The sequence below is a fragment of the Oryzias latipes genome, chromosome 1 (assembly GCF_053564925.1).
Source record: "Oryzias latipes strain Hd-rR chromosome 1, Olatipes_Hd-rR_3.1".
Taxonomy (NCBI): domain Eukaryota; kingdom Metazoa; phylum Chordata; class Actinopteri; order Beloniformes; family Adrianichthyidae; genus Oryzias; species Oryzias latipes.
The window spans coordinates 12,403,867-12,415,278 of NC_136237.1; positions in this window are offsets into that span (position 1 = coordinate 12,403,867).

Sequence of the window (11,412 nt, forward strand, 5' to 3'; positions counted from 1 at the left end):
TCAGGTAGGACGAGCAGGCAGGAGGAAGAGAGCAGCGTGGACGCGCGGAGGGGGACCAGAGTCAGTTGTGGGATGGAAAGTTTTTCTGGAAAGACAGTCAGTGGCGATCTCGTACGGGGCACATGAGGGCCTCCAAAAAAGTATTTTTTTCCCCCTAGACTAAAACCACCCATTTCCGCCTAAAATTAATTAAATTTGCGTTAGGGCGCCCCCACTATCCTGTCACCTTGCTGCTAGGATGACTGTTTGTGGCGCTGTCTGTGTAGGACCCGCCAGAGGGGGGGTTGCACGTGGGGGGGAAAACAACCAACAGGTAGAGAGACGGGGGGGGGGGGGGGGGGCTTAGACTCACCACCTAAGATTCCAGACCCCGCAACAAACTAACAGCTGCCTCCTACTAAAAATAGTTGTCATTTCTGAAATTAATATAATTTATTGGGTTTCCTGGATTTAAAGGAACAAAATAGAAAGGAGTCTGCATCAAAGTGAATTTGTTTCCATCATCTCATTCATCTTAACTTTGGTCTTTGACAGACGGAAAAGTCCATTCAAGGTTGTGGAAAATGGACAAAAGATCAAAGGAAACATCACACTCATTAATAATTAAAATAAATAAATATCCTGACAGCATTTTGAATCAATACAAGTATTGCCAAATGAACTATCGCAACATTTTTTCTAACACACCTACTGTTGCGGCTCCCTGTGCTTTCTTTTCTGTGGGAAACTGATCCAAATGGCTCATTGAGAGGTAGAGGTTGCCGACCTCTGCGTTGGATTGTATTTACAATCAATAGTTAGCCACATTAGCGCATTTACAACAACACCCAACCTTATTTGCAACTCATACAAAAAACAGACTGACATTTTGTCAGAGCAGCAGGTACCTCATAAATCGCTTCGACATCAGTTAGCACAACCAGATTTAATCCATATATAAAACACTTGGGATTATAAGGGGTACTGTTGTTTTTGGAAGGCTTTTGGGTGCACCTTATAGTGCGGAAAACATGGCAATCTTTCAAATTTGTGTTTACACCCTAAAATAGGATTTGTGGAGACTAGTTTGGCTCCATGTATGACAGAAGAAATAACATCCAGACTAATAAACTCTTTGGCTCATGCAATACTGTAGTTCCTAGACAATGTTGTTTAGTCATTCACTAGTACAGCAGACATTTATGTTTTCTACAAATTAACAGAAATGTAAACCTTTAAATTGTCTATTTGTTTTCCGCTTTTTGTACCACACACATACATGTTTGTACGATTAGTGGTAATTCTAATAACATGTTCCTGTGGTAACAGGACACTGAGCACGAAAATGAATTAAAATCTCGTATCAGATCAACGTCCATATTTAAAACCTCATGTTTGCATGATCTATCAAGATTACAAAACTTTGTTAGTACTGCATGGTTTTGCCCTGATGCATGTGGGAGAACAGGGCGAGGAGAGAATGGGGGGTTGCAGAGCATGTGGAGGAATTCACCGTAAAGCAGGCATATGATTTATATTTGTTTAAGTGTTGAATGGGGACTGCATTCTGAGCGTGTCAGCCTGTTCTGTGTAATCCATCCCTGTGAATGGGAGCTGTTGCAGTAATTTAGATTAGTTTGTGTCTCCTGATAATGACACATAATTAGACTGTAGGTCAGTCGGTCAGACTCCCAATCTTTCTCCTGCTCTCTTTTTCTCTCACACATATGCACCCACGTGCACATGAACGCACAATCACACACTAACTGTTTCCCCTGTGTGCTCTCCTCTGTGATCTCAACTATTTCTCTTACAGGTATGTATAAATAAACTTGACAAAGTGGCAGGGCCATACATTTGTGCGTCTGTGTGGAAGTGCATGTGTTATGCGCTTTTGCGTCCCTGTGGGTCAGGCCTTGTGATGACGTACAGGTACATTCCAGAACTGTGGAAGTTTCTTTGGAGCGGGACGTTGCTGTTGTTGCCTGTGATCAAGAGGCTTGTCGGGCTACAAACAGAATTCTGTTTACAATTTCCGTTACCAGTGATGGAAAATCCAGTCATTTTGAAGCACCATTTAGCCCCTTGACGCTCATTGATGCAAATATGTATCCAACCACTTCAGCTCCAAAATTACCTTCATTTAGCATCTGCTTGAAAGCAAAATCACAAGGGTTTCTTTTTTCAGAACTCTGAACAAATTAAGGCGTCAAGAAGTTAAAGATCATTACAAGTCAAGCTGAAAAAATATGAGTTAAATTGCAAAACATAAAACCACAAAAATGGTCAAAAGGCTTATAGTAACAATGTGTCCCTGAGCTGTAATGGACCCATGAGCCTTTGAGAAAAAAAAAGGTAAAAGCTAAATCTGTCTTCCAGGAACAATCTAGTGTAGTTTTATAGTTTTTGTCTTTTTTCCTTTTTGAATTGCCTGAAATAAACTAATAATTCCGTCAATCTAAACAATCATTTTGAGGAAATATTCTGTGAAATAACTAGTTGCAGGTTAAAATTTGAAAAGTTTGACCTCCTTATATCTGAGTATAAAATTTCTTTTCTTATTCTAACATAAATGGCAAACACTGATGCAGGTTACAAAGTTTTACTGTGTAGTAAAACAATTTTTCCAGGCTGTATCTTCGTCTTGCGTAGTATAATAGTCTGATGCTATACGAAATCACACCACTTGAAATGCACAGCAAAGAAAACTCAGAACTGCACGGCTACTGAGGGAAGTGACTTTAACAAAACAAAAATGACAAGCAAAATTGTAGAGAATAATAAAAAAAACACAACAAAACAATAACAACAAAATAAATTATTGTCTTAATTATATTTTTTAAATGAGATGTTGTGGCTCCTACTGGGTTGTGGTTGTAGTCAGTGAGAAATCAACTCAAATGTCTCTTTAACCTTTGTGCTATACTATGACCCCACCCTTACATTGACGTGTTCTCCCTACCATGACAAAGGTGGATAAAGGTGGAAAGATTTCATGTAATCCATGGACACCAGTGAAGATCACAAATCATTGAAGAAAAAAGGTTCAGAGCACTGTCTAATGGGTCTAGATGACCCAACTCCCAACATTAAAGTGCCTAGGAAAGTGCCTAGGATAGTGCAAGGGTTACGTGTTGAAGGTTGCAGACCCCCTGCACTAAATACACAATTAGAAAACAACAAGTACTTTTTGGAGCTATCTCAGGTGATGTTTGATTTAGTTATTTATGTTTTATTTATTACTTGGTGGGGGGAACCAGGCCCTCTGCAATTGGGGCTGTGTCCCTTGGGTACAGGCTTTCCGGGCCGTGCGGACCCTTCTCCACACAGAGAGAGGAATCCCTGAGTTCTCTTGTTAGACCATGAACTGGGGATCATATGACATCTGAGCCGGGGGGGTATCCCTGTTCCTGTGGTGTGGGTTTTGGTCCTTGCCCTTGTGCGTTGGCCACCTCAAAATTCCAACTGTGGGTGAGCCTGGTCGGACAATGTTTACTACGCTCCTCAGGGACCCCCACCTCTCTTGGGTGTCCTCCTCATGGGCAGAGGTGGGTGGGCCCTGCTTTGCTCTCTTTACGACTTTACACAGAGTGGGAGGATGGTTGCCTGAGCAAGGGGCGGGTCTACCTTGAGGGGCCCTGGCTCGTGCCTGGGGTTGGGGAGGAGAAATGCCCAGAACTCCCAGGTGGTGGTGGGCTGATCGTCTGGGGGTGGGGGGCTTCCAGGGGTGGGGTCCTGTGCTGGGCCCCCTGGCGGGTGGAGGGCTAACCTCCTGGCTGGGGCCTTCACTCTCTGTGCTCCTGTGCTTCCCTGCTCTTTGGCGATGGGGGCCCCGTGGCGGTCCTGCTGACCTTGTCTGGGTGTCTGGCTGGACTGCCTGGCGTGCAGATTCTCTCTATCTGCTATACAATGCTGGTGTCCGGGGTCCCTGGCTACCGCTACCACTTCAGCTGGGTCTTGTGTTTGGATGGCTGGGCACTCTCCCTCTGTTTGCATTCCATCATCCACCTCAGTAGTACATAAACACCCACCTGAGCACAGGTGTCAGCTCACCAGCACATCTGTCGTTGCATCAGCAATTTTCTATGCTGTGGTCTGCTGGTGTGGAGGAATCAACAAAAGGGACAAAAAGAAGCTGGAAAAGCTGGTGAAGAGAGTTAGCTCTGTCCTGGGCTGTCCCCTGGACTCAGTGGACTCTGTAGGTGAGAGGAGGATGCTGACCAAGCTATCCAGCATCCGAAACAACCCCTTTCACCCCCTGTATGCAACGGTGAGGACCATGAGGAGCTCATTCAGCCAGAGACTGCTGCACCCCCAGTGCAAAAAAGAGCACTACAGGAGGTCCTTCATCCCAACAGCAGTCAGACTATACAACAACGAGATCTAGGCTTGTAGAAACCGCTGCTGCTATTTATTGCCTTATTTAATCCGTTAATTTATGACCTGTACTTTTTCTTCCAACTTGTATTATTATTATTTTTATTCTTACCCATTGCTACTTTGTTTTTTGCTCCCTTCCAACTGCTATTTTCTTGTTTTTGGCTGCTGTGACAACCTAATTTCCCCCCGGGGATCAATAAAGTCCTATCGTATCTTATCTTATCTTATCTTATCTTATCTTATCTTATCTTATCTTATCTTATCTTATCTTATCTTATCTTATCCTATCTTATCTTAAGTAGCATGTGTGACAGAAGGAAATGCTTTACGTGTGTTGGATTGTATGCATATGTACATGTGAACTGTACTTGTGTTGATTACATGCTGACATGGTTGTTTTTTGAAGCCAACAGGTATGTTTGTAACACTTGAGTATGTGTGTAGATAGGCCCCGCCCCTTTTGACTAACATTTACACCAGACAGCAGTGATGATAAACCTCCAGCATCTTGTCGTTTACTGGTTGTACCCCCCCCCCCCCTGCCACCCCCACCTCTGTAATCCCCCTCCAGATTTCCTTAACTCCCCTTTTCCCCCTTTCGTCTGTGTCCTCTCCCCTGTGTCCAACATCCCTCCCCTCTTTCCTTTTCTTCTTTTCCGTCCAGTCCAACAAAAAAAGGATACAAAAGTAATTAATATAAATAAAGTTTAGCCTAAATTACAAAGGGTTTTATACAAATACACACCTTGTGTGTCAGAAGATCCAGAAACCTTTGTACCAGTAAAATATGTACAACACCAGAGGCCTTCAGCTCATATCTGTCTGGTCAGCTGTTGGACGGGAGAAGTAAAAAAAAAATACTTGGAAATTTAATATGGACAAGAGCAGGTTTTTTCAAACTCCTCTCTATTACATTTTACAAGGACATTTTTCTTTATTTTATCTCATCTATATTCATGAAAAGTTATTGAGCCCTCCAGGTGCCGGTGCTTAAAAAAAAAATCTGATAAACCGTGCGCACGGATTAATCAATTGTGCTTGTACTGTTGCGCAATGGTGGGACACACAAGACACATTGCATGTGCATGTCTCTGAGCAGAGCAGCCGGACTCGTACCTTCTGTTTGAAGGCGGCTGGGGGGTGCTTTGTTACAGTGTGCAAGCAATGGAGGAAGCTTCGAACTATTCACCTGTTCTGCGTGAGCGGGCTGCCGAACCGTGTCTCTCGGGAGATTTGTATCCCCAAGCAGTGGAGCGGCTTTGGGACGGGCGGAGGCAGCTTTTGAATGAACAGTCCTGAGAAACCGTGCAAACAATCATGTGAATTTGTGTTACCAGTCGGGTCCAGACAAAATAAAGCCTGATGTTATTCCAGTTTAAGTTCACCCATGGCTAAATGCTGTTAGCATGGCTTATTGCTGTTAACACGTATTAACCTAATCCAGGGGTGGGCAAACTTTTGGCTCGTGGGCCACATAGAGTTCTCAAATTGGATTGAAGGGCCGGACCAGGAGCAGATGCTTGGAGTGAGAAAGAAATAACATGGAATCTGGATGAAAACATTTGGATTGAACATTATATTTTAAAACATAAATCTTTAGAGTTTTTAGTTTTTAATATTCTGCAGCTAAAATCTGGAACAGCCTCCCTGAAGGCGTAAGACAGGCCTCTTCTGTGTTCATGTTCAAATCTAGACTTAAAACATTTCTGTTTAGCCGTGTATATGACTGAAAGGTCCTATCTGGTCCTATCTACACTTTTCTTTCCTTTCCTTCCTTTATTTTTAAATCAATTTTCAAATTTTTTCTTTTCTTTTAAAGTAAATTTTACGTTGATTATTTCTATGATGTATTGTGATTTTAATGCATTTTTCTGTTTTGTGAAGCACCTTGAATTACTTTGTGTACGAATTGTGCTATACAAATAAACTTGCCTTGCCTTGCCTTGCCTAGGTAAAAACTTTTGTTCTCATTTTAGAGCCAATTGCACCAACGGCTTGATGTACAGCAAGTAAAACTTAAATGCTGCGTTCATGTGGTGTTTGAATGATTGAAAGAATGAAAAACAACAAATCTTCCATCACCACACGGATGCTAGAGCAGGGGTCCCTAAACTTTTTCTTGTGAGGGCTGAAATACCTATTTTTCTTTAAAACTTTAAAATTCTTTTGTCTTTCTTGCTGCTATATGAATAATCCAGAGGGATTAACAAATAAGGGCATTTAATAAATGTGATATTTTTCCAATTAAAAGCAATGTTTATAATGTAAAATACATTTCTTTATCATTTAAATATAATTTAAGTTTTTACATTCTTGACATTTGGATTCTTGACATTGACATTGTCTAACAGTGGACCAGTAAGGAAGTTATTTAATGTTTTACCCTATAAGTAAGGATTTAAAAAAAAAAATAATACAACTGCTGCAGTGGGCCCCGTGTTATGGTTCGCCCTGGGCCTCAAACTGCTAAATCTGCCACTTGTACTACTAAAGAAGTGGTTCGAAAAAACAGACTAAATGTGTAGCTCAGGGTGTGGATCCAAAAACCTATAAACTTCTTTACTCTAGTCCCCTTGCATTTACAGGGTTTCTTTCTTCTGTGTCCTTCTCTGCCTGTCTCTCCACTGACTGTTTATATTCGCTTCAAACTGCAGGAAACCATTTTTAAAGCTGTGTCCCAGGCAGAGGATGGTGCATGTGTATGTGTGAGTGTGTGAATGGTGTGAGTGACAGAAATCCTGGCAGATGAGCTTCTTCTGTTTAACAGTTTTAAAGGATGGAAATAACACCCCTTTTCCAGAATGGTGTGAAGGGAAAACCATCAATTAATGCTTTCAATGAAGGAAATGGAAAAAATCTGCTTTACATCACCAGGGTTAAAGCATTCATGACATCTGTGATGTTAACTTGGTTTTATAATATTACAAGACAGAGTGACGTTCATACAGATAGAAATAGCAACAGGTTTAGGACTTGCTGTGTTTGATGCCAGTTATGCAGAGTTTCACGCTAAATAAATAGGAGAACGTCACAAATGGCCTATTCATTAACTAAACCGGGTTTTTGATCACAGTATTTATGTATCTTCTGACCATCCAACTACCTCTGGAACATATTTTAGCGGTTTTTAGAGAGATTCAGGTCTGAAAACTGGATTTAATATGGCAAGTCATTCATCCACATCTGAATCAACAAACCGTGCGTCATTGCATGAAGCATTGTCCTGCGGAAATAATTTTGTGAAGGTTGTGAAACATTGTCAGATGCAATAGGGAAAAGATTGGGTATAAGTAGGGCTGAATAAAATGATAGATAACAATATATCCGGCTCAAAGTTGGACAATATTTGCATAATATTTTCAGTACTTGGACTTGGTCAGATGCTCCTCTATGTCCTTCATCCAAGAAGAAACATCCAAGACAAAAGCATAAAAAGGAAAAAAAACAATAAAACCTGCCCACCTCTGTTCTGTCATGGCTGTGCTTCAGCACCACCCTGCTAATTAGTAACTCCAATCAGCTCCTATATAACTTTGGTCAGTTTCTTGGTGCCAGAGTGTGTTGTGTCACAGGCCTATAACCTCCAGTATGGTTCCTGTTGGAGCTTTGCCCCTGGGGACGACAAGAACATGTTTTCCAATTATCGCACTAAACCTTTGCATACTGTCTTGCTTTGTTGGGCTTTTACCTGTTTTTTTGTGAGATTAGTTCTGTGACTGTACAATAAAGGACACTGTAAATTCCGATTCTGTCTTTGACATCAGGCTTTCCTCTTTGGTGGTCCTAATTTTCAAAAGATGTTTCACGTTTGATGTTCTGCTATTAGCACAATCAAACGATCTATTCTGTCCTGCTGTGTAGGCCTACTGTATCAGCTCTCTGGCTCTGTGGGCTGTATTGTCCCATCTTAGGGCCAATATAATTAGCAGCCTGACCTTCTGCCTCTGGACTTCAGTGGCTCATAAATGACTCTTGTTGATCTTCTAGCGTCATGTTAATGTATGTTTTCTGACCAGGAAAGCATTTGTGGCTTGACAGAGATCGCTTTGTCAGTTTTACACCATTGAAGATGGACTTACTTATATCCAGTTGATGGTGAACGTGTTGGTCACTGTCCTATTTTTAAACAATATTGTAAAGTGGAAATGGAAAGAATGCAACTTTTGATGAATTTTATACAAAATAAACGTGAAAATAAATATTTTCACGTTTAATAAATAAATATTTTCACGTTTATTTGTGTTAATTTAACTTATTAACTTGTTTTTTTCAATGTTCATATCTTTTTTACCACACAACGTTTACACACAACATACAAATGAAAAAATGTGTATTACTCCCACCTATAATTTCCAGAATCGATTCCATTTGACTCACCAGAGCCTGGATCGATTCGATTCATCGATTCTTTCAATCCACTCAAATGTATTTAGTTTTGACATTTTGACAGTGTTTACTCATTTAGATGTATTTGTAAAGATATTTACCACCATACAGAGTTACATAATTTCTCAAAACGAGAAGCTCCAACAAATACTGTATGTTCAGATCATTATACTCTGCGTTTCCCGGAGGGGGCTTTAGTTTGGTCATTAATTTACTCACTGGCCTGTGAGTATGTTAATCTGTTCATTTAGTCAGCAATGTATGTGTAGGTCGACTGAGCATTAGCATTAGCCATCCAATGGGAAATTCCATTATACGTTAGCATTAAGCTAGTGGACTTTGGCTTTACTGCTGTAACCCTTTAGGTCACAGGGAAAAAAAGGCATAAAAGATTGATGTCTACTTTGATGGATCAATTATTGATATGTTCAGCTTGGATTGATTTATCGATTCATAGATTTTATCAACCCAGCCCTAGAGGTTTTGTTTTCATTTGAACAGTGTATATGTACTGTATGCATTTTTAAACGTCGTGTAAATGGAAATACTTTCATAGCTGATGTTACTATTGAAAAAAGCTTTTTGCAGGACAGCATTAATCTAGACATTTATTTACACTTGACGCAACAAAATAGTTTAGAGTACTCAAACAGTATTTAACAGTACAATAATCTCAGACAAGGACAAACAAGGGGGACCTGGCTGATCAATTGATCTCTGTGGATCAAATTATTCACGTACACATTGTGTACGTTGTTACAGCAAGTCAAACTGCAACACTTTTTTTTTGTTTTTGTCAAATTTAGGAATGGAAAGTGTGGCCTTAGTGCAGGATAATAGGTATGAAAAATCCATTATAGTAAGAGTTATTATGGTAGTATAATATTAACAGTGTAGAAGAGAGGTCAGCAACATTTGTGAGATGAAAGGCCAATTTAAAATTTTCTCCTTGACAACTGTGCCATCACCAACTATAATGCAAACTATAATACAAAGTAATACTTATTTATATACTTAATTATCGTGTTAATAGAGATTAATTAATTCCAGACCAATTAGCGCGTTGTATTTTTTTAATGGCGTTAAATTTATTTTTAATCTATAGCTATTGTCGTGTTTGTCAAAGTATGTCAACTTGCATTATGATATTAATTTTAAAAAAGTTTGTGGTCAAAATTTTTTGGATTACTCAGAAAAGTGTTCATATTGTTTTTATGTGTTAAATTTGAGAACTTTGGACCTGATGTTTTGCACTTGTGTTGTTTTTTTTTTTTTATTGTTTGAGATAAAAAAAATACCCCTTGTTGGTGTAAGAGGGTGGAAGTCTATAGGAAAACTTCATTAAACCAGTTTTTAGTTCTAATTCGATCTTTTACGGTGCCACAATGCCATTAATCTAAATAAAAATATCTCAAAATTATGCTTTTTACCAAAGACATTAGGTCAAAAATAATTCTGATTAAAAAAAGATTTATTTATTACAGGTCACGATGAATTAATCGCACAAATACATTAATTTCATGGCAGCACTAAGACACACAAAAACATTTCCATTCTGTATAAAATTATATTTAATTCACAAACAGCAGGTCAATTTGCTTATTAAACATATTTTAACATTAATTAAAAAAGTGCTTTCATTACAATATTGCACAAGGAAAATAGGTTGTCGAAATAGTATTGCAACTATGGTCGTTTTAAACAAAAAGTTCTGCATTTGTGGTATGTCATATCTACAGTATAAGGATTGGTCAGAATAAAATACCAACAATATCTTTAGGAACTTTAAATATATAAACATGAAGAAGAAAAAAAGGATGCTTTTGGCTTATTCACCTTTTGTTAGATCATGAGACAGGGCCTGAGTAACTTAATGCTCTTATTGCATGTAAAATTAAATGGTTTTATGTTTTCGTTAACATGCTAATTATAATCATATAAATTTTCTGAAATTGGACAGCGTCATCCTTCATTCCATTTTTTTTACCCCCAGTAATGGAGTGGTGATGCGTTTTAAAATAAAAATACAAGAGAAAGAACTAAAACCAACCCATCACTTTGCCCTCCCCTCTGTGGCATTGTGGTTTATTTCTGCCGTGGGATGTCACCAGAAAACAAAAAAACAAATAAACGCATGACTCTCCAACATAAGTTCCTGAAGAAGGTATTTTAAGAAAATATACAGATCTTTACTGATACAATAGAAATTGTTAAAGACCAATGTTAAAAACGAAAACAGACAAGGAGACAGATGCTTACCCTTCTTGCCACGGCAGCAGTGCCCGAACTACTTCCCTCCACCAATCTGAAAATTCCCTCAGTGACACACGCACACAAAATAGGCTGGGCATGAACACAGCACACACAGAGGAAAGGAGAGGGTCACCCCTTGGCTTGCACCGAAGGGTTAACCCCTGGTGCTATCTTAGATGACCCCACCCTTACATTGACGTGTTCTCCCTACCATGACAAAGGTGGAAAGATTTCATGTAATCCATGGACACCAGTGAAGATCACAAACCATTGAAGGAAAAAGGTTCAATGCACTGTCTAGTGGGTCTAGATGACCCAACTCCCAATGTTAAAGTGCCTAGGATAGCACAAGGTTTAATAGCTAAGCCATCCTTTTATGCACCTTATGTCTAGTGGTGCAGGGCATAAAGAAAA